Source organism: Arachis hypogaea, chromosome 4 (assembly GCF_003086295.3).
Source record: "Arachis hypogaea cultivar Tifrunner chromosome 4, arahy.Tifrunner.gnm2.J5K5, whole genome shotgun sequence".
In the NCBI taxonomy this organism is placed as follows: Eukaryota; Viridiplantae; Streptophyta; class Magnoliopsida; order Fabales; family Fabaceae; genus Arachis; species Arachis hypogaea.
The window spans coordinates 103,273,199-103,293,268 of NC_092039.1; the positions used below are offsets into that span (position 1 = coordinate 103,273,199).

Here is a 20,070-nt window from a genome sequence, read left to right on the forward strand (position 1 = left end):
TTGTTGAAACCTTGTTGAGGTCTCTGTTGATCCTTCCATGAAAAATTTGGATGATTTCTCCATGAAGGATTATAGGTGTTTCTATAGGGTTCTCCCATGTAATTCACCTCTTCCATTGAAGGGTTCTCAGGATCATAAGCTTCTTCCTCAGATGAAGCTTCCTTAGTACTGCTTGGTGCATTTTGCATTCCAGACAGACTTTGAGAAATCATATTGACTTGTTGGGTCAATATTTTGTTCTGTGCCAATATGGCATTCAGAGTGTCAATCTCAAGAACTCCTTTCTTCTGACTAGTCCCATTGTTCACAGGATTTCTTTCAGAAGTGTACATGAATTGGTTATTTGCAACCATTTCAATTAGCTCTTGAGCTTCTGTAGGCGTCTTCTTCAAATGAAGAGAGCCTCCAGCAGAGCTATCCAAGGACATCTTGGACAGTTCAGAGAGACCATCATAGAAAATTTCTATGATGCTCCATTCAGAAAGCATATCAGAAGGACACTTTCTGATTAATTGTTTGTATCTTTCCCAAGCTTCATAGAGGGATTCTCCTTCCTTCTGTCTGAAGGTTTGGACTTCCACTCTAAGCTTACTCAATTTTTGAGGTGGAAAGAACTTTGCCAAGAAGGTATTGACTAGCTTTTCCCAAGAGTCCAGGCTTTCTTTAGGTTGAGAATCCAACCATGTTCTAGCTTTGTCTCTTACAGCAAAAGGGAATAGCATAAGTCTGTAGACCTCAGGGTCAACCCCATTAGTCTTGACTGTGTCACAGATTTGCAAGAACTCAGCTAAAAATTGATGAGGATCTTCCAATGGAAGCCCATGGAACTTGCAATTCTGTTGCATTAGAGAAACTAATTGAGGCTTAAGCTCAAAGTTGTTTGCTCTAATGGCAGGGATAGAGATGCTTCTCCCATAAAAGTCGGGAGTAGGTGCAGTAAAGTCACCCAGCACCTTCCTTACATTGTTGGCATTGTTGTTTTCGGCTGCCATGTGTTCTTCTTCTTTGAAGAATTCGGTCAGGTCCTCTAAAGAGAGTTGTGCTTTGGCTTCTCTTAGCTTTCTCTTCAAGGTCCTTTCAGGTTCAGGATCAGCCTCAACAAGAATGTGTTTGTCTTTGCTCCTGCTCATATGAGAGAGAAGAGAACAAGAAATGTGGAATCCTCTATGTCACAGTATAGAGATTCCTTGAAGTGTCAGAGGAAAAGAAGAGTAGAAGACAGAAGTAGAAAATTCGAACTTATCACAGAAGATGGAGTTCGTATCTTGCATTAAAGAATAGTGTTAGTCCATAAATGGAAGGATGTGAGAAGAAGGGAAGTAATTTTCGAAAATTAAGTAAAAATTTTGAAAACATTTTTGAAAAATATTACTTAATTTTCGAAAATGAAAGTGGAAAAGAAATCAAGTGATTTTTGAAAAAGATTTTGAAATTAGAAATAAAAAAGATTTGATTGAAAACTATTTTGAAAAAGATGTGGTTAAGAAGATATGATTAGTTTTAAAAAGATGTGATTGAGAAGATATGATTTGAAAAACATTTTAAAAAGATTTGATTTTGAAGAATTAAAAACTTGACTAACAAGAAAAGATATGATTCAAACATTAAACCTTTCTCAACAGAAAAGGCAACATACTAGAAATGTTGAATCAAATCATTAATTGATAGTAAGTATTTTTGAAAATAGAAAGAAATTGAATTTGAAAGAGATTTGATTGAAAAGATATGATTTGAAAAAGATTTGATTTTGAAAAACTTTGAAAACTGAAAAAAAAATTGCATTGAAAAACAGAATCTTCCCCCTTGTGCCATCCTGGCGTTAAACGCCCAGAATGGTGCACATTCTGGCGTTTAACGCCCAAAACTATACCTTTTTGGGCGTTAAACGCCCAACCAGGTACCCTGGCTGGCGTTTAAACGCCAGTCTGTCCTTCTTCACTGGGTGTTTTGAACGCCCAGCTTTTTCTGTATAATTCCTCTGCTGTATGTTCTGAATCTTCAATTCTCTGTATCATTGACTTGAGAAGACACAAATTAAAAATATTTTTGGATTTTTAATAATCAAAATGCAACTAAATTCAAGTAACAATGCATGCAAGACACCAAACTTAGCAGTTTGTATACTACTGACACTAACAGAATGAAAATGCATATGAGACACACAAAACACTCAAGTCAAGAGAATTCAAAGATTAGAGTAAGAAATCATCAAGAATTATTTGAAGATCTTTAAGACACATGAATGAATGCATGCAATTGACACCAAACTTAAGATGAGACACTAGACTCAAACAAGAAATTTTTGGATTTTATGATTTTTTTGATTTTTTTGTGTTTTTCGAAAATTAAGTGGAAAAAGGTATCAAAATTCTTAATGAGAATTCCAGGAATCAGTGCAATGCTAGTCTAAGACTCCGGTCCAGGAATTAGACATGGCTTCACAGCCAGCCAAGCTTTCAAAGAAAGCTTCGGTCCAAAACACTAGACATGGCCAATGGCCAGCCAAGCCTTAGCAGATCACTGCTCCAAAAGCAAGATTGATAAAAATCAACAAGCTCTTGTGATGATAAGTTGAAACCTCGGTCCAATGAGATTAGACATGGCTTCTCAGCCAGCCAGATTTCAACAAATCATCATGAAACTCTAGAATTCTTCTTCAAGAATTTCGAAAAAAAATACCTAATCTAAGCAACAAGATGAACCGTCAGTTGTCCAAACTGAACAATCCCCGGCAACGGCGCCAAAAACTTGGTGCTGTTGCCGGATCTTGGCACTGATGTTACCGGACCAAAAGCTTGCTCAAAACTTGAACAATCCCCGGCAACGGCGCCAAAAACTTGGTAGCGCGAAATTGTGAACAATACTTTTCACAACTCTCATAATCCCCGGTCATGAACCCCAAGAACTTGGTGTTCAATACCATGGCATTACACAACTTCGTACAACTAACCAGCAAGTGCACTGGGTCGTCCAAGTAATAAACCTTACGCGAGTAAGGGTCGATCCCACGGAGATTGTTAGCATGAAGCAAGCTATGATCATCTTGTAAATCTTAGTCAGGCAAACTCAAATGGATATGGTGATGAACGAAAATAAACAATAAGATAAAGATAGAGGTACTTATGTAATTCATTGGTAGGAACTTCAGATAAGCGCATGAAGATGCCTTCCCTTCCGTCTCTCTGCTTTCCTACTGTCTTCATCCAATCCTTCTTACTCCTTTCCATGGCAAGCTTATGTAGGGTTTCACCGTTGTCAATGGCTACCTCCCATCCTCTCAGTGAAAACGCTGCCTATGCTCTGTCACAACATGGGTAATCATCTGTCGGTTCTCGGTCAGGCCGGAATAGAATCCATCGATTCTTTTGCGTCTGTCACTAACGCCCCGCCTGCTAGGAGTTTGAAGCACGTCACAGTCATTCAATCATTGAATCCTACTCAGAATACCACAGACAAGGTTAGACCTTCCGGATTCTCTTGAATGCCGCCATCAGTTCTCGCCTATACCACGAAGATTCCGGTTAAAGAATCCAAGAGATATTCACCCAATCGAAGGTAGAACGGAGGTGGTTGTCAGTCACACGTTCATAGGTGAGAATGATGATGAGTGTCACGGATCATCACATTCATCAAGTTGAAGAACAAGTGATATCTTAGAACAAGAACAAGCGGAATTGAATGGAAGAACAATAGTAATTGCATTAATACTCGAGGTACAGCAGAGCTCCACACCTTAATCTATGGTGTGTAGAAACTCCACCGTTGAAAATACATAAGAACAAGGTCTAGGCATGGCCGTGAGGCCAGCCTCCCAATGATCTAAGAACTAGATGTCCAAAGATGATCTAGAGATCTAAAGTGATCAAAAGATGAAAATACAATAGTAAAAGGTCCTACTTATAGAAAACTAGTAGCCTAAGGTTTACAGAAATGAGTAAATGACATAGAAATCCACTTCCGGGCCCACTTGGTGTGTGCTTGGGCTGAGCAATGAAGCATTTTCGTGTAGAGACTCTTCTTGGAGTTAAACGCCAGCTTTTATGCCAGTTTGGGCGTTTAACTCCCATTTGGGTGCCAGTTCCGACGTTTAACGCTGGAAATCTTGAAGGTGACTTTGAACGCCGGTTTGGGCCATCAAATCTTGGGCAAAGTATGGACTATCATATATTGCTGGAAAGCCCAGGATGTCTACTTTCCAACGCCGTTGAGAGCGCGCCAATTGGGCTTCTGTAGCTCCAGAAAATCCACTTCGAGTGCAGGGAGGTCAGAATCCAACAGCATCTGCAGTTCTTTTTAGTCTCTGAATCAGATTTTTGCTCAGGTCCCTCAATTTCAGCCAGAAAATACCTGAAATCACAGAAAAACACACAAACTCATAGTAAAGTCCACAAGAGTGAATTTTAACTAAAAACTAATAAAAATATACTAAAAACTAACTAGATCATACTAAAAACATACTAAAAACAATGCCAAAAAGCGTACAAATTATCCGCTCATCAACCAAAATGCTCAGCTAAAAGGTGCAAGTCCTAACAAAGGATATTACCTAAAAAGCAAACGCACAAGTCGGAAGAAGGCTAAAAAATCCCCTCAACAAACTATAAAGAAAAGGTTCCCAAACGGAACACTACCTAAAAAGTTGTGGGAGTACGAATAAAAACCCGGAAAGCAAGGGCACACAGGTCAACGATAGTCCAAAGGTCCCAAAGGTTGAAAGGCCTAAGGCCGAAGTGCCTAAACTAAGGGGGTACGACACTCTTGAAAAAAGGTGCTACTCAGAAAAGCGCAATCTTCAAACAAGGCTAAGAAAGTCGTCCAAACAAACTAAAAGGGGTGTTATACCTAAAGTTAGTGGAGTTCGACTAAGAATCCTGGACGGCTAATCATAAAAATGATATCGCTAAGGATGTCAAGGCAGCCAAAGATAAAGGCATGATTCAAAAGACCCAAGGCACCTCTAAACAAAGGTTGAAAAACAACTCATATACAAGTATATCAACACAAGCAGAATCAAGTGCATCATTAAAGATTCAAAGACTGCCTGAACGGCAGCCCGAGTTTAAACTGTTGTTTTTAAAATAAAATTTTCTAGGAAGAAACTAAATGTCAGAGGTCATCCACAAAAACTTACATCAACAAAAAATTCAATAAATGTCCACAAGTTTGACTATACAAATACACAGCCAAAATAAAGTCACAATAAGGAGTCATAAAGGATCCAAAGTTGCATCAGTAGCTACATCTTTAGGAGATGGAGGCCTGGTCGAGATTGGGGTAGCATTAAAAACTCCGTCTGGGCCATTTAATATCTCCACATCAAGATCGGGCCCAGGAGGAATCCCTTCGGCAGAAGGAGTGGCAGTAGTTGAGGCTGCAGAAGCCTTCGCTGGTGGCACAAGTGGAGGACCCTCATCATCATCATCGGGGGCAGGCATAATCTTGCCATCCTCCACCACGTTGTCCATGCTAAACAAGGAGAGGTCGAGCTCGGGAGCAAGAACCCGAACCTAAGCCTTCAGGTTCTCATACATCTCGGTCATAATGCTCACTATATGACCCTGAAGCTCGGCATAATCATCATGGGCAAACTGAAGCCTCTCCCTAGTTTCCAGCAGCTCGCTATAGGTGCGGGTATAGCTCTCCTTGTACTTTTTAGCAGTCTTTCAGCCAAATTTGCAGCTGCCTCTGCAGCAGTAGCTTGAGACTTTTCATTCTCCACATCCAGCTCCAACTTAGCCAACCTAGCATCCAGCTCGTCCTTTAAACCTTTAATTCTATCAAACTCAAACTTGGCATCCTCTATGAAGGCATTGGTCGCACGAATTGGGGACTCCTGGACAACTTGGGACAAGGCCACACCAAGATTGGCCATCCGAATACTATTGCTCGCTATGAAGTCAAGATGGTGAAGGATCGACACGTCGTTAGTGGAAACCTGGCCGTGAGGAGCAATCAACTCCGTGGCAAAGGCCACACCATCAAACTCTTTGTCATCCAGGTTGTAAGTCCCAACAGTTTTTTCCTTTTTGGAGGGGGACCAGCAGCATGAGAGGAGGCAGAGCCAGAGATCGGTTAAATAGGGTTGGAAGGAACTGTCCGAACACGTGGTGTCAGGATGATCTTCCTCAGACCCTGGGACTTAGCTGCCGGCTTCTTTGGAGATGACTGATCGGAAGAACCCTCCCCGAAGTCTTCTTTGACAAATTCACCGCAGCCACCGCCTTCTTGGCCTTCTGAAAATATTTCATAGAGTCTGAATATTTCACCATCTCTGAAAAGGAAGCCAGAAAAACAAGTTACAATAATAGATAAGGATAAATTCACAAACGATAGAAGAAAACTATCTAAAAGAAGTTGAACGCTACCTAGTTCAGCACGAAGGAGGGAAGGATCTCCTAGAAACTTCTTTGTATCCAAATGAGGAGGCTCCCTCCAATGTTCCTCTAAAACACCCACAAAAGCTTGTTCTACTTCACTCAGACTCTCCCAAGAATATTTGACCACTACTACATCTTTTTGCCACCATAAAGAGAATGTGGGCTCATCATTCTCATCCAAGAAAAAAGGACGAGCACTCCCAACAGCTCGAACTTTGAAATAGTAATTCTTAAAGTCCTGAAAGGACTCATCAAACATAGAAAATACCTTCTTCCCTTGGGTAGCTCGAAAGGAAATCCAAGAGGCTTTCTTCTTAGCCACCCCAGGTTTTGTCAATACAAAAAGGTAAAGAAAAGGGATATGGTAGGTCGGACACCCAGTTCTTGACACAACAGCTGAAAAATCTTTATAAAATCCCAAGAATTCGGATGAAGCTGAGAAGGGGCCACATTACAAAACCACAAGAGGTCGGTCTCAAAAGCAGTAAAAGGAAGAGTAATACCTAACTGGCTAAAGAAGTAATCATAAGCATAGAAAAAAGGACGTTCTGCCCGAGTTAAGGGAGGAAAACTAACCCTCTCCTCAGGGTCACGTGACACCAGCTCGTAATTCTTCTCGTCCTCTCTATTGCTACATATCCTATGGAATCTTCTAAGCCTCTCACAGTACTCGGGATCAGGCACAGTCACATACAACAGGACTATTGAATCTAGCCAATCGGTCATACCAGCAAGAACTTTGGTGGACATGTCGACAATATTTTTACGCGAAGACATAGACCAGATATCCCTACAAGTAAGAAAAATAAAAAAGTCACTAACAAACAACTCGGACAGAAACAGAAAGGGGGGAAACAACCAACAAACAACAACTATAGCAGCAAAAGGATACCCCAGGATTCACACAAAGCAAAAGAGATCAAAACGCCAGAAGTCCAAGGGCATCCTTTGGAGGCAACAATACAGAGCACAGAAAAAGAAATAAACCCTAACCTTCTCAAACAGAAGAAAAACATGAGGAAATAAATAGAAGCCCATATATCAACGACAGAGAAGTAAAAATATTACGACTTTCAAGAAACAAAAGCATACAATGATCACCAAAGAAAGCGTCATCTTTTTACTTCTAAAGAAGCCCAGCAAAAAACAAACCTTAGTACAAAGAAAAATAATAACAATCATCATCGGAAATAAAACAGAGTTGGAAAATAATGCAAAGAAGTTCATAATGGAGGAACAAACCTGGAAAAGAAGAAGGCAGAGAGACGAATGCGCGAGCAACAAGACACAAACTGCCGCTACAGAAAAGAAAACTCCAAAAAGATATGATCTTGGGTTAGGGGGCAAACAGAAAGGAAGCTTCTTTTTTGTTGAGCAAACAAAGTACACGAACGGTCCAAGAGAAAAACTCTAGAGAAAGAAGGAAAAGCTTGGGGCAAATGCGATATTGTAGAAAAGGGGGTTCTTTTCCAGCCGAAAGGAAACAAAGTAGACAAAGGAAGAAGAAGAAAGGGCTAAGTTCAAATTCTTTTTTATCTCAAAACAAAAAGAGAAAAGGAAAAGGCGAAGTAAAGAGCATTAAAAGCACGTGCGTATTCCCAAGGAGGTAACCCCCCTCGAGGAACAAAACGTGACAATAAAGGAGTTAAAAGCAAAACGCTTCGCATTTAAAACATAACATAAAACTCGCAAACGGAGAAATGGATTGAACCAAGATGCTTGAGCACAACTTCCCCAAAGAGATCGAATCCCAAAAAGGCACGATCTCATGGAAAGGTCCGATCTCAAGTAGGGCACTGTTCATACCCTGGACCAAGTTATACTACCTGGGTTGGACGACGTCAAAACGACCGAGCTCTTCAAAAGGTTGGCTCATCACCGACCTCTTCCTAAAGAGCTCGACCAAATCTCCATAAAGGCCCAAGTAGGCCCAAGGCTGAGGATTACAGCCCCTCTAAAGGTGGCTAGAGCCAGAAAGATAAGGTGACCCCACCCACAAAAGATAAAGATAAGATAACAAACTTATCTCAAAAGAAGGTCATCAAACACTACTATAAATACACTGGAGCACCCAAGTATAACTTATACTCTGATTCTACAAAAAACCTGCCTAAACCCCGTGCTAACTTAAGTATCATAGTCTCTTGTAGGTACCACCACCCTCCGGTGAAAGAGGATCGGCAGCATCTCAAGATCACACAAGTCGGACACGACAGCTCTGGCCACAATAGAAGATCTCGTCCGAGATCGATCTACAGTTTCAGGTAACCCTCGGAACAACCGGTGAACTAGAGGGTAGAAAGTGTTGGGATAGAAAATATTGAGTTGAAGTGAGTCAAAAGTGATGGCAGGAATGAGTTGATATGATTGGATGATGAGAATGAGTTTATATGATTGAATGATAAGAATGAGCTGATATGATTTGATGATGAGAATGAGCTACTATGATTGGAAGATGAGAATGAGTTGATATGATTGGATGAAGAGAATGAGTTTGATTGATATTTGAGCTTTCGAGATAAATGCAAGGATTGTGGTTTTGTCCTGCTTGCTCCTTGTCGGTATTTGATCTTCCGGGGTAATATGCAAGGATTGTGGTTTTGTCCCCCTTGCTTTCGGTCAGAATTGAGACTATGTTTATCTTCCATCGCAAGATGTGGTCGGGCACTTCGTCCTTCCCGGATGAATTCTCCAATGCTATTGATGAATGCATATAAGTACGACCTTTAGGGATGCACGCATTGAAGGACTGTCCAGGGTTTGCTACTGGATATGTTGGGTTTTGGCTTATAATCGACAGATGAGCTCATTGGCTATAGAACAGACATGCATCATTTGCATTTGTGTGGATTTTTTGGTGTGCATTTTATATTTGGTTTTTCTTGTTGAATAATTGTATCTACATATGCTAACTGAACTAATTGTTTTATCTATCCCCTCTATTTGTGTATTCCTTGTATTGTCTTGTATATGTTTGCACAATTGAGAGATCTTTTAAACTGGTGGTGGTGACGCTGAGGGTTGATCCTAATGAGACGTGGTGCTAGAGGTTTGTGAAAAAATGTGATAAATAGATAAAATAGAATCCCTTAGGCAAGTTGCCATATTCTGATTAGTATAATAAACTCTAGGCTTGAACTTTGTGGGATTGGAGAATTATGATTGTCTAGCAGGTTCATGTCATTTTACATAGTCTTTTCTATTTGGATTTATTATCATACTGAGAACTCAAAAAGATGATATTCTCACCTGTTGTGAAAATTATTATTTTTTAGATGTAGGTTTCAGCACTTCTTAGTAAGCGAGAAGTTTATTTGGAAGACAACAAAAAAAGATCTTTTATTTTGCTTTTGAATTTAAATTCTCTCTTTATTTAAAAAAAAACTTATATAATATATTTATTTTGAAAACTTGTCTTTAAAAATTTATGATGTATTTTAAAGAGATAAAATATATTTATCAATTTCACATATAAAAGAAATGAAAGTTGGTAAAACCCATAAAGTGAGAACATATTTTGAATAAGATTAATCAAACTCACTATTGATGAGTTTGATTAAATCTAAATTGCTAACTTCATTTTTTGGCAAACATTTCTATTTTATATTATCTATCTATTCTTACAATTGACACTGTACTTATCACAGTTTTGCGTTTGGAAACTTGTTTTGGCTAATATTTTCTTCCCTCAATTAAAGCCCCACATTGTTCTTTAATTATTAGATCACAAAACATTATTATAGGACCTATAGTACTCCCACCAGATAAAAACAATAGTATGTAAAAAATAAAATGTTAACGAAAAGTATATTAGAAAGAAATTCATAATTTTAAAATTTATACTCCATTTTGTTTTTTCAAAATAGAAAATGGAATTGGTAGGATCCACTAATTCGAATAACTCCATTCAGCCCACGAAAATGGTTAGAGAAAGAAGACCTTACGAATGTGAGTGGACTTCTCTTACATGCGCACATATATATGATATATTACATATTCAACTCCTTAATTATTTGCCTTTTGAAAACTTGGTGCCTTTTTAGGTATATTTTTTCCTCGAATATTAGAGATAGGATAAATGTTATATATTTCTAAAGTTTTTTTTATCGTGTTTATTTAATTTCTAAATGCTTTTAAATTGAATAATATTATTCACATCGTTAACTCCATTTAAAAAATATAGAAATTAAAATGTACATCTTAGAACTGCTAATGAAGTTAGAGAAGAGGCGTGAGAACATGCACAAAATCACATAAAAACAGATAAATTTGAGTGAGGTGATAAATTGTTGTTGGAAGAAGTATACTGTATGCTCATGGTCACGGATTATTAGTCACTATTGATGGACATACACCTTACAAAAGAAAATTCTACTTATATATGGTCATACATTTAATAATAAATATATATGAGGATAATATTGAACGAAGATGGAATGATTATTGGTGTATGGCCATAGCTACTCATCATATACTATATGGTGGACGTTTGAAGTAAATATATATATATATATGAGGATAATATATGGCTATATGTATTTGGGATAACTCATCATAACGCACTTATATTTTATTTAATTTATGAATAAGAAATTTTTATAGGAAAAGAGCGATTCTCCCTTTATATATCATCAATTGATGATCACCACCAAAAAAATAATAAAAACCAGTATAATATTTGATCTATTATGACTCGATTTTTATTGTGCATTATAAGTCATAATTCGATTTTATTTGTTTTTATTCTAAGTTTGCAACGAACGATCTTAATAATCATTATTTTAACTTAATGACAAACGGTCATAACATCAATTTTATTCATCAATTCTGTGTCTATAAAGGCACTAATTTCTATATCTCAAAGAGAGAACACATGATAAGTTCTATTTCATATTTAACATTTTATAAGCATAGAATTCTTATACCTCTTAAACACTTACTGACTTAAGCGTCGGAATATCTTTTGCAGGTACCACTCACTGTATTTTTTGACGATCGAATTATTCTCACTCTATTGAATAGAAAAGGCGTATTACAACAGTACAAGAAACGAGTTATACCTCGGAAGTTCATCTACACAAGAACAATTGGCGCTGTCTGTGGGACGAGTAAAATAATTCCTACTCCTATCAGGTTCATAAAACTTGATTTATATTCAAATTTTTTAACCAATTTCAACAATCTTGTTTAAGATTTTATTTAATACATTTTATCAAATTGTAATCTATCGTAACTTTTTACAAAGTATGTACTTTATACATTTAAATTGCTTTACTCTTACATATCATAATATTTCACATGTCATAATCGATCAATGAATTGAACCAATCCGAAAACAAACTCGGCTTTCAACCAATTCGAGAACAAACTCGACTTTTAATCAATTCGAAAATAAATTCGACTTTCAATCAATTTAAGAAAAAACGAAACTCGTTTTCAATCAATCCGAGTACAAACTCGCCTATCAATTTTGTTAATTTTTTCAAAGTTCTCTACTTACACAAATAAAATTATATATGTTATTCAACATACTTTTGCATTTATATTTTGTGTAATTAATATTTACTAATTTATTAGTTATATTCAAAACTTTCATATATGTTCTATACTTTGAATAATTCTTACAAATAATATATTTTTTCTCTATTTTTTTCTATATTTTTGCAAGACAATATTTATCATTTTCTATTTCTATTATTAAAGATCATTGATTCTTGTGTTTTTATTTTGAAAAAGAAAATGAGAAAGAGACATATTATATTAAGATACAAAGTAATCCATTTACAATAATGACATATAACAACCATATCAATTAAATTTTTATTTCATCATGTATTATATTCTTATTGCTTATTGATTTCATTTATACAATTAAATGGTGATAATAATGAGTTCAAATCTTAAACTTGGATTCCATCAAAAATCAATTGTATATAATTATTATCCTATTCACTTTATGCTATTAAATTTTATGTTACTATTTGTTTAATGCAAAAAGTTAAGCAAAAAATAGTTACAAACAAGAAAATTTGCTACTTTTGCACAAAGAATATACCTCATAACTAAAAAAATTATTATATTATTAAATGACTAATTATTTTATTACTTTATTAACAACTTAATGCATGAGTTAAACCCAAAGTGGTCTCTGAGATTCATGATTTGCACCAATTTAGTTCCTGACTTACCAATTGTACTGTTTATGTCCCCGACTTTGTTAAAATTGCACCAGGATCATCCCTTCCCACATCTCTGGGCAAATTAACTGCCACCAGCAGTGACATGGCTCTGAGATGCCACGCTGGCATAGATAACGGCTAGTTGAGGTGGCAATTGAAACTGTTTGACCCAATGTGGTCCTTGTACCTGGTTTAACCCTAATTTCTACCATGACATCGTTATCCCTCTTCATCTTCTTCTCTCTGCTGATGAGCGGATATTTTGTACGCTTTTTGGGGGTAATTTCATGTAGATTTTAGCATGTTTCAGTTAGTTTTTAGTAAAATAATATTAGTTTTTAGGCAAAAATCATATTTCTGGACTTTACTATGAGTTTGTGTGTTTTTCTGTGATTTCAGGTATTTTCTGGCTGAAATTGAGGGAGTTGAGCAAAAGTCTGACTTAGGCTGAAAAAGGACTGCTGATGCTGTTGGATCCTGACCTCCCTGCACTCGAAATGGATTTTCTGGAGCTACAGGAGTCCAATTGGCGCGCTCTCAACGGCGTTGGAAAGTAGACATCCAGGGCTTTCCAGCAATATATAATAGTCCATACTTTGCGCAAGGATAGACGACGTAACTTGGCGTTAAACGCCAAGTTCATGCTGCTGTCTGGAGTTAAACGCCAGAAAAACGTCATGATCCGGAGTTGAACGCCCAAAACACGTCATAACCTGGAGTTTAACGCCAAGAAAGACCTCTACACGTGGAAAGCTTTAGTCTCAGCCCCAGCACACACCAAGTGGGCCCCAGAAGTGGATTTCTGCACCAATTATCTTAGTTTATTCATTTTCTGTAAACCTAGGTTACTAGTTTACTATTTAAACAACTTTTACAGACATTTCTTGTACCTCATGACATTTTCAGATCTGAATTACATACTTTGTGACGGCATGAGTCTCTAAACTCCATTGTTGGGGGTGAGGAGCTCTGCAGCGTCTCGATGATTTAATACAATTCCTTTGTTTTCCATTCAAACACGCTTGTTCTTATCTAAGATGTTTATTCGCGCTTAATTGTGAAGAAGGTGATGATCCGTGACACTCATCACCTTCCTCAATCCATGAACGTGTGCCTGACAACCACCTCCGTTCTACATCAGACTGAATGAATATCTCTTAGATTCCCCAACAGAATCTTCGTGGTATAAGCTAGATAGATGGCGGTATTCATGAGAATCCGGAAAGTCTAAACCTTGTCTGTGGTATTCCGAGTAGGATTCCGGGATTGAATGACTGTGACGTGCTTCAAACTCCTGAGGGCTGGGCGTTAGTGACAGACGCAAAAGAATCAATGGATTCTATTCCAACCTGATTGAGAACCGACAGATGATTAGCCGTGCTGTGACAGAGCATAGGAACGTTTTCACTGAGAGGATGGGAAGTAGCCACTGACAACGGTGACACCCTACATAGAGCTTGCCATGGAAGGAGCCTTGCGTGTGTTGAAGGATTTTAAGGAAGAGTTGAAGTCAAAGGATAAACATCTCCAAAACTCCAACATATTCCCCATTACTGCACAACAAGTAACGCTAGTATTCTTTATTATTCCAACTTACAATTTTGTAGTTTGGCTTCTTACAAGTAAAATCCAAATAACTTTGTGGCATCCTGACTAAGATTAATAAAATAAGTATTGATTGCTTCAAACCAATAATCTCCGTGGGATCGACCCTTACTCACGTAAGGTATTACTTGGACGACCCAGTGCACTTGCTGGTTAGTTGTGCGAATCACAAATTCGTGCACCAAGTTTTTGGCGCCGTTGCCGGGGATTATTGAGTTTGGACAATTGAAGGCTTATTTTATTTCTTAGATTAGGAATAATTTATTTTTATAGAGTCATTAAATTCTGATAGGATAGTTTACTTTCAAAAATTTCTTTTCAAAAAAAATTATTTTTCCTAATTAATTGTTAATTTTTCGTGAGTTTAGTGTCTTATTTTAAGTTTGGTGTCAATTGCATCTTTTATAATTTTTTCTAAAATTTTCGACTTGTGTTCTTTGTTCTTCATTGATCTTCAAGTTGTTCTTGTGTATTCTTCTTGATTGATCTTTAATTTTTCTTGTTTTGTGTCTTTTCTTGTTTTTCTTGTGTTTTTTTTAAAACATTAACTTTCAAAAATTATACTTTTATCCACAAAAATTATACAACTTTAAAATACATTACATTTTTAACTCAGTTGGTTATAGCGTTGGCTTATATTCCTGGCAATTGGGCATCTTCTTTTAAAAATCTTTTTCAAAAATAATTTTTCTTTGATTGAATCTTGTGCCAAACTCTAAGTTTGGTGTTTTCTTGTTAACTTTTCTTTAATTTTCGAAAATTTGTCTTGGTTTTCTAAAAATTTTAAGTTTGGTGTTCCTTCTTTTGTTCTTGAGTCTTTCTTGTGTCTTGATCTTAAAATTTTTAAGTTTGGTGTTCCTTGGTGTTTTCCCTCCAAAAATTTTCGAAAACAAGGGGCACTAGATCTAAAAATTTTAAGTCTTGTGTCTTTTGTGTGTTTCTCTCTTTCATCATAAAATTCAAAATTCAAAAAAAAAAAATTTTTATTTTCCAATTAATTTTGAACTACTTTTTTTTCGAAATTTTTTTTCAGATTTCAATTTCAAATTATTTTTCAATTGCTTTTGTTTCGTTTTTATTTTATTTTATACAAATTTATTTTTTTTAGACAATAGTAACATACATACCATCTCTTTTATTCCATTATGGAATTAAGGGGGAATGAACAGTCCAAGAGGACTCTGGGGTCATATGCTGACCCCACTACTGCTTCATATGGGAGTAGTATTTGTATACCCTCCATTGGAGTTAGTAGCTTTGAGCTGAATCCTCAGCTCATTATCATGGTGCAGCAAAACTGCCAGTATTCTGGTCTTCCACATGAAGAACCTACAGAGTTTCTGGCACAATTTATGCAAATTGCTGATACAGTACATGATAAGGAAGTAGATCAGGATGTCTACAGATTATTACTGTTTCCATTTGCTGTAAAAGATCAAGCTAAGAGGTGGTTAAATAACCAGCCTAAAAACAGCATAAAAACATGGAAACAGCTGTCAGAAAAATTCCTGAATCACTATTTCCCTCCAAAACGGATGACACAGCTAAGGCTAAGCATCCAAGGCTTCAAACAAGGAGATAATGAATCCCTTTATGATGCCTGGGAGAGATACAGAGAGATGCTAAGAAAATGCCCCTCTGAAATGTTTTCAGAATGGGTGCAATTAGACATCTTCTATTATGGGCTTACAGAAAAAGCTCAGATTTCTCTAGACCACTCAGCTGGTGGATCTATACATATGAGAAAAACAATTGGAGAAGCTCAAGAGCTCATTGATACAGTTGCCAGAAATCAGCATCTGTACCTAAGCAATGAATCTTCCATGAAAGAAGAAGCTAAAACAGTAACTGCTGAACTCAGTCCGGTGGATCAGGCTAATGAATTCAATCAGTAATTAGATTTTCTAACCAAGCAGCTAGCCGAATTCAAGGAAATATTACAGGAAACAAGAATGGCTAACAGGAATATGGAAGTGCAATTAAAGCAGACAAAAAAGCAACTGTCAAAACAAATAGCAGAAGAATGCCAAGCAGTTCAATTAAGAAGTGGGAAAACATTAAATACCTCACTTCAAGACAGCAGAAAGCCAAGAAATGGACAGATGTCTACTCAAAATCCCTCTGAGGACAATCAGAGCCCAGAGAGGAATGATGCTGGCGCTGAACGCCCAGACCATGCTCATTCCTGGCGTTCAACGCCAGAAACAAGCATGTATCCGGCGTTGAACGCCCAAAGGGGACATGGTTCTGGCGTTCAAACGCCAGTAACAAATAAGGAAGTGGCGTCTAACGCCACTCCAGCTTCCACCCCTAGCATTCAAATGCCAGTGGGTGATCAGTCACATACAAGTGCTGATAACAACCCTTCTAAAAAGGCTTCTCAACCCACTTCTGAAGGTAATAAACCTGCAGCAACTAAGGTTGAGGAATACAAAGCCAAGATACCTTATCCTCAAAAACTCCGCCAAGCGGAACAGGATAAGCAATTTGCCCGCTTTGCAGACTATCTCAGGACTCTTGAAATAAAGATTCCGTTTGCAGAAGCACTTGAGCAAATACCCTCTTATGCTAAGTTCATGAAAGAGATCTTAAGTCATAAGAAGGATTGGAGGGAGACTGAAAAAGTTTACCTCACTGAAGAATGCAGTGCAGTCATTCTGAAAAGCTTACCTGAGAAGCTTAAAGATCCTGGGAGCTTTATGATACCATGCACATTAGAGGGTACTTGTACCAAGCAAGCTTTATGTGATCTTGGGGCAAGTATCAACCTAATACCTGCATCTACTATCAGAAAGCTTGGTTTGACTGAAGAAATCAAACCAACCAGGATATGTCTTCAACTTGCTGATGGCTCCATTAAATACCCATCAGGCGTGATTGAAGACATGATTGTCAAGTGTAACGCCCTACCATACAGAGTCTTATGCTTAAGTCATAATTCAAGGATGGCAAGGTATTACGACCTCTAATATAAAAATTAGTACGTATAGTAATATGAATAAATAATTATAACTAGGAGCCTTTGTAGAAAAAGGGGTAAACAAAAACCGCAACTCAAAAGCGCAACACTCCGATCGAAAACGTAACGAACAAGGATAACCAACGCAAGATTATATATATACAAAGGAGTGTCAAAAACAGGAATATCAAGACTCAAGATCCGGCTGCGAAGATAACCGGTCCGAGCATAACAATATATACATATGATAAAAATAAGGAAAACCCCAAAGGAAACCCAAAGGGACACAAATACATAAAACCTATTCTCCAAAATCTCCCATAGGAGGAGTCATCACAGTCTGTTTTATTAAATGGAGATAAAAGTAACTAAACAAAACATATAAACCAAAACATAGCCCCAAGAACAAAGGATCTTCGCAATAACGGAAGTCTCCAGCATGCATCAGCGGGACACCTCACGTCCTGCATCTGAAAACCACAAAATCCGCATGGGTGAGAACCAGAGGTTCCCAGCAGGTAACAGCTTCCACATATATAATACATAATAATGGAGGAAAGCCGAAGGCAATCCTAGAACTTCCTCCAAATAATATCAAAGCTTATAAACAAGCTAAACCATATAAGGGTATCTGACTAAAGATTCTTCAGTCTAACTAATACTTCCCTTTCCAATTCCTTCAGACCTCCCAACCACCAGCAGGATATAATATAGCAAACACAGTTATATCAAACAAGGAATATACAAATAGGAGCAAGTAAGACATCTAGACAATTAGCAAGTTATATGCAGTCAAATAAGCAATCTCAAACAATTCACATAGTATGCATATGATGAATGCCTGTCCCTAGTGGCCGATGATATCATCTTGTCGGTTATATAGACAACCCGACAAGTCCTGGTCGCTAACCATTGGACTGTCCCTCTGTCGTGCATCCCCAAACTCGAGTTATACTCGTTATAAACTTGATCATAAACATGATCCATATACATCACCCTCACTGGTGAATATTTACGGGGGTTCGAGCTCATCCGGGCCTTTCACAGTGCCCGGCCACACTTACGACATAGGGTCAACAGAGTCTCAAGCCTCAACCTGGAGCACGTGGTGGCTAGCCACTGCTACTACCCAGGGAAACTCGTATCTCCGATAGTGGAAGTGCAAATCACAATTATCAATAATTCAGCATAAACATGCATGAATTCTCATCCATGGATCAACATCCATATCAGCCATCCGGCTCACGGTTCAATCCAGAACCAGCCAATATTCATATCATACACAGCCATTCCGGCTCACGGTTAAATCCATAACCAGCCAATATTCATAGCATACACAGCTATTCCGGCTCACGGTTAAATTCATAACCAGCCATTTCATTAACAATTATAGCCTTTCGGCCCATGGCATAACAAGCACTTCCACCACCATCCTCCACATCTCACATAATCATCTTGATCCTCATTGATCATTCATATTTCCCTTGCTTCACTTGCAAGTTATCACATTCACTAGCCCCTTTTTAATAGCTAGGCATGCCATAATGATTTAAGACATAAATGGTGAGATTGGAGGCTTAGAAGTATGAGATTTGGCTTTTAAAACTCAAGAATCAACTTTGGGATGAAAACAGGGCCGCGCGTACGCGCACTCCACGCTCACGCGTGGATGGTCTCAAAAACTCATCGACGCGTAAGCGTCATGCACGCTAACGCGTGGATTCCAAACTTGCCCATCGACGCGCACGCGTCAACCTCGCGTACGCGCGGGTGTTCTCGTGCCCCAGGCACAACACCGGCACAGTTCTGGCATAACTCTCTGGAAAATGGCTGGGCATTGGGTGCAGCACAATCGGCGCGCCCGCGCACATCACGCGTACGCGTGGATGGCGCTTTTTGGAAGATCGGCGCGTACACGCCAGGTGCGCCCACGCGCAAGGGGTTATTCTGCTAAAAATTTTCTAAGTTAAAAGCTGCAGAATTCACAGATTTTTACCCCAATCTTCCAACGGACATAACTTCCTCATTTTAAATCGTTTTTCACCCGTTCTTCGAACGGCATGGACATCCCGGATCCAATTTCATTTCTAAATAGATTTGGTACAAAATGGAGATCCGTAGTCCAAGTTATGTCCCGTCAAAGTATGCCCAAAAACCATATTTTCATTCAAAACTACAATATGCCATTTTCAAAACAAACCATTTTTAACTCTTTCCAAAACCAATCAAAACATGCCAATTTCATCCCTTTTCTTTGAAATCAATTCAAACGTATCAAATTCAACATCAAGCCTCCTCAACTCACACATTGACACATAACCCACAATATACAAAATCACTATATCATCATTTTATCCCACTTCACCCAAGTGGCTCAAACTCAAACATATTGACATATCATATACTATTCCTCATGCCAATTCTCAACAACACCAATTCCAATAAATCATTATGGTACACAAACAACATCATACTCACCATCAACATGGTTCAACCCACAATTCAACCATAGCCAATCATCAAGCATATATCACAACATGCATATTTCTCATACATCATACCACCAAGGCATCAATAATCATCATCACATATATGACCACATCATATATCTCAATCATTCAACAACATCAACCATTCAATGCCTATCTTAGGGCCTCTAGCCTAAGTATTTCCTACCACATTACATATTAGATACGGGAAACCGAAACCATACCTTAGCCGATTTTCCCAAGCTCCACCAGAGCACTTCCAAATCACTTATCCACAAGCTCTCAAGGCCTCAACACCACCAAGAACATATTTTTCACCACCAAACCCTTTCCAAGCTTTTCAAAGTCACCAATCAAGCTCCAATATCCACACATACACAACCTAAGCCACAACCATCATACCCATACACAACATCTCAAAACCCAAACATCATAAAACAACAAAATACACTAGGGTTGAG

General features: G+C 37.9%; 1 non-coding gene across 1 annotated transcript; it reads left to right on the top strand.

Annotated features, from left to right (window-relative positions):
• Positions 1-482: 482 nt before the first annotated feature.
• Positions 483-590, top strand: LOC112799365 (small nucleolar RNA R71). The gene has a single exon (XR_003200942.1). It is a non-coding gene; the product is annotated as a small nucleolar RNA R71 (small nucleolar RNA).
• Positions 591-20,070: the final 19,480 nt, after the last annotated feature.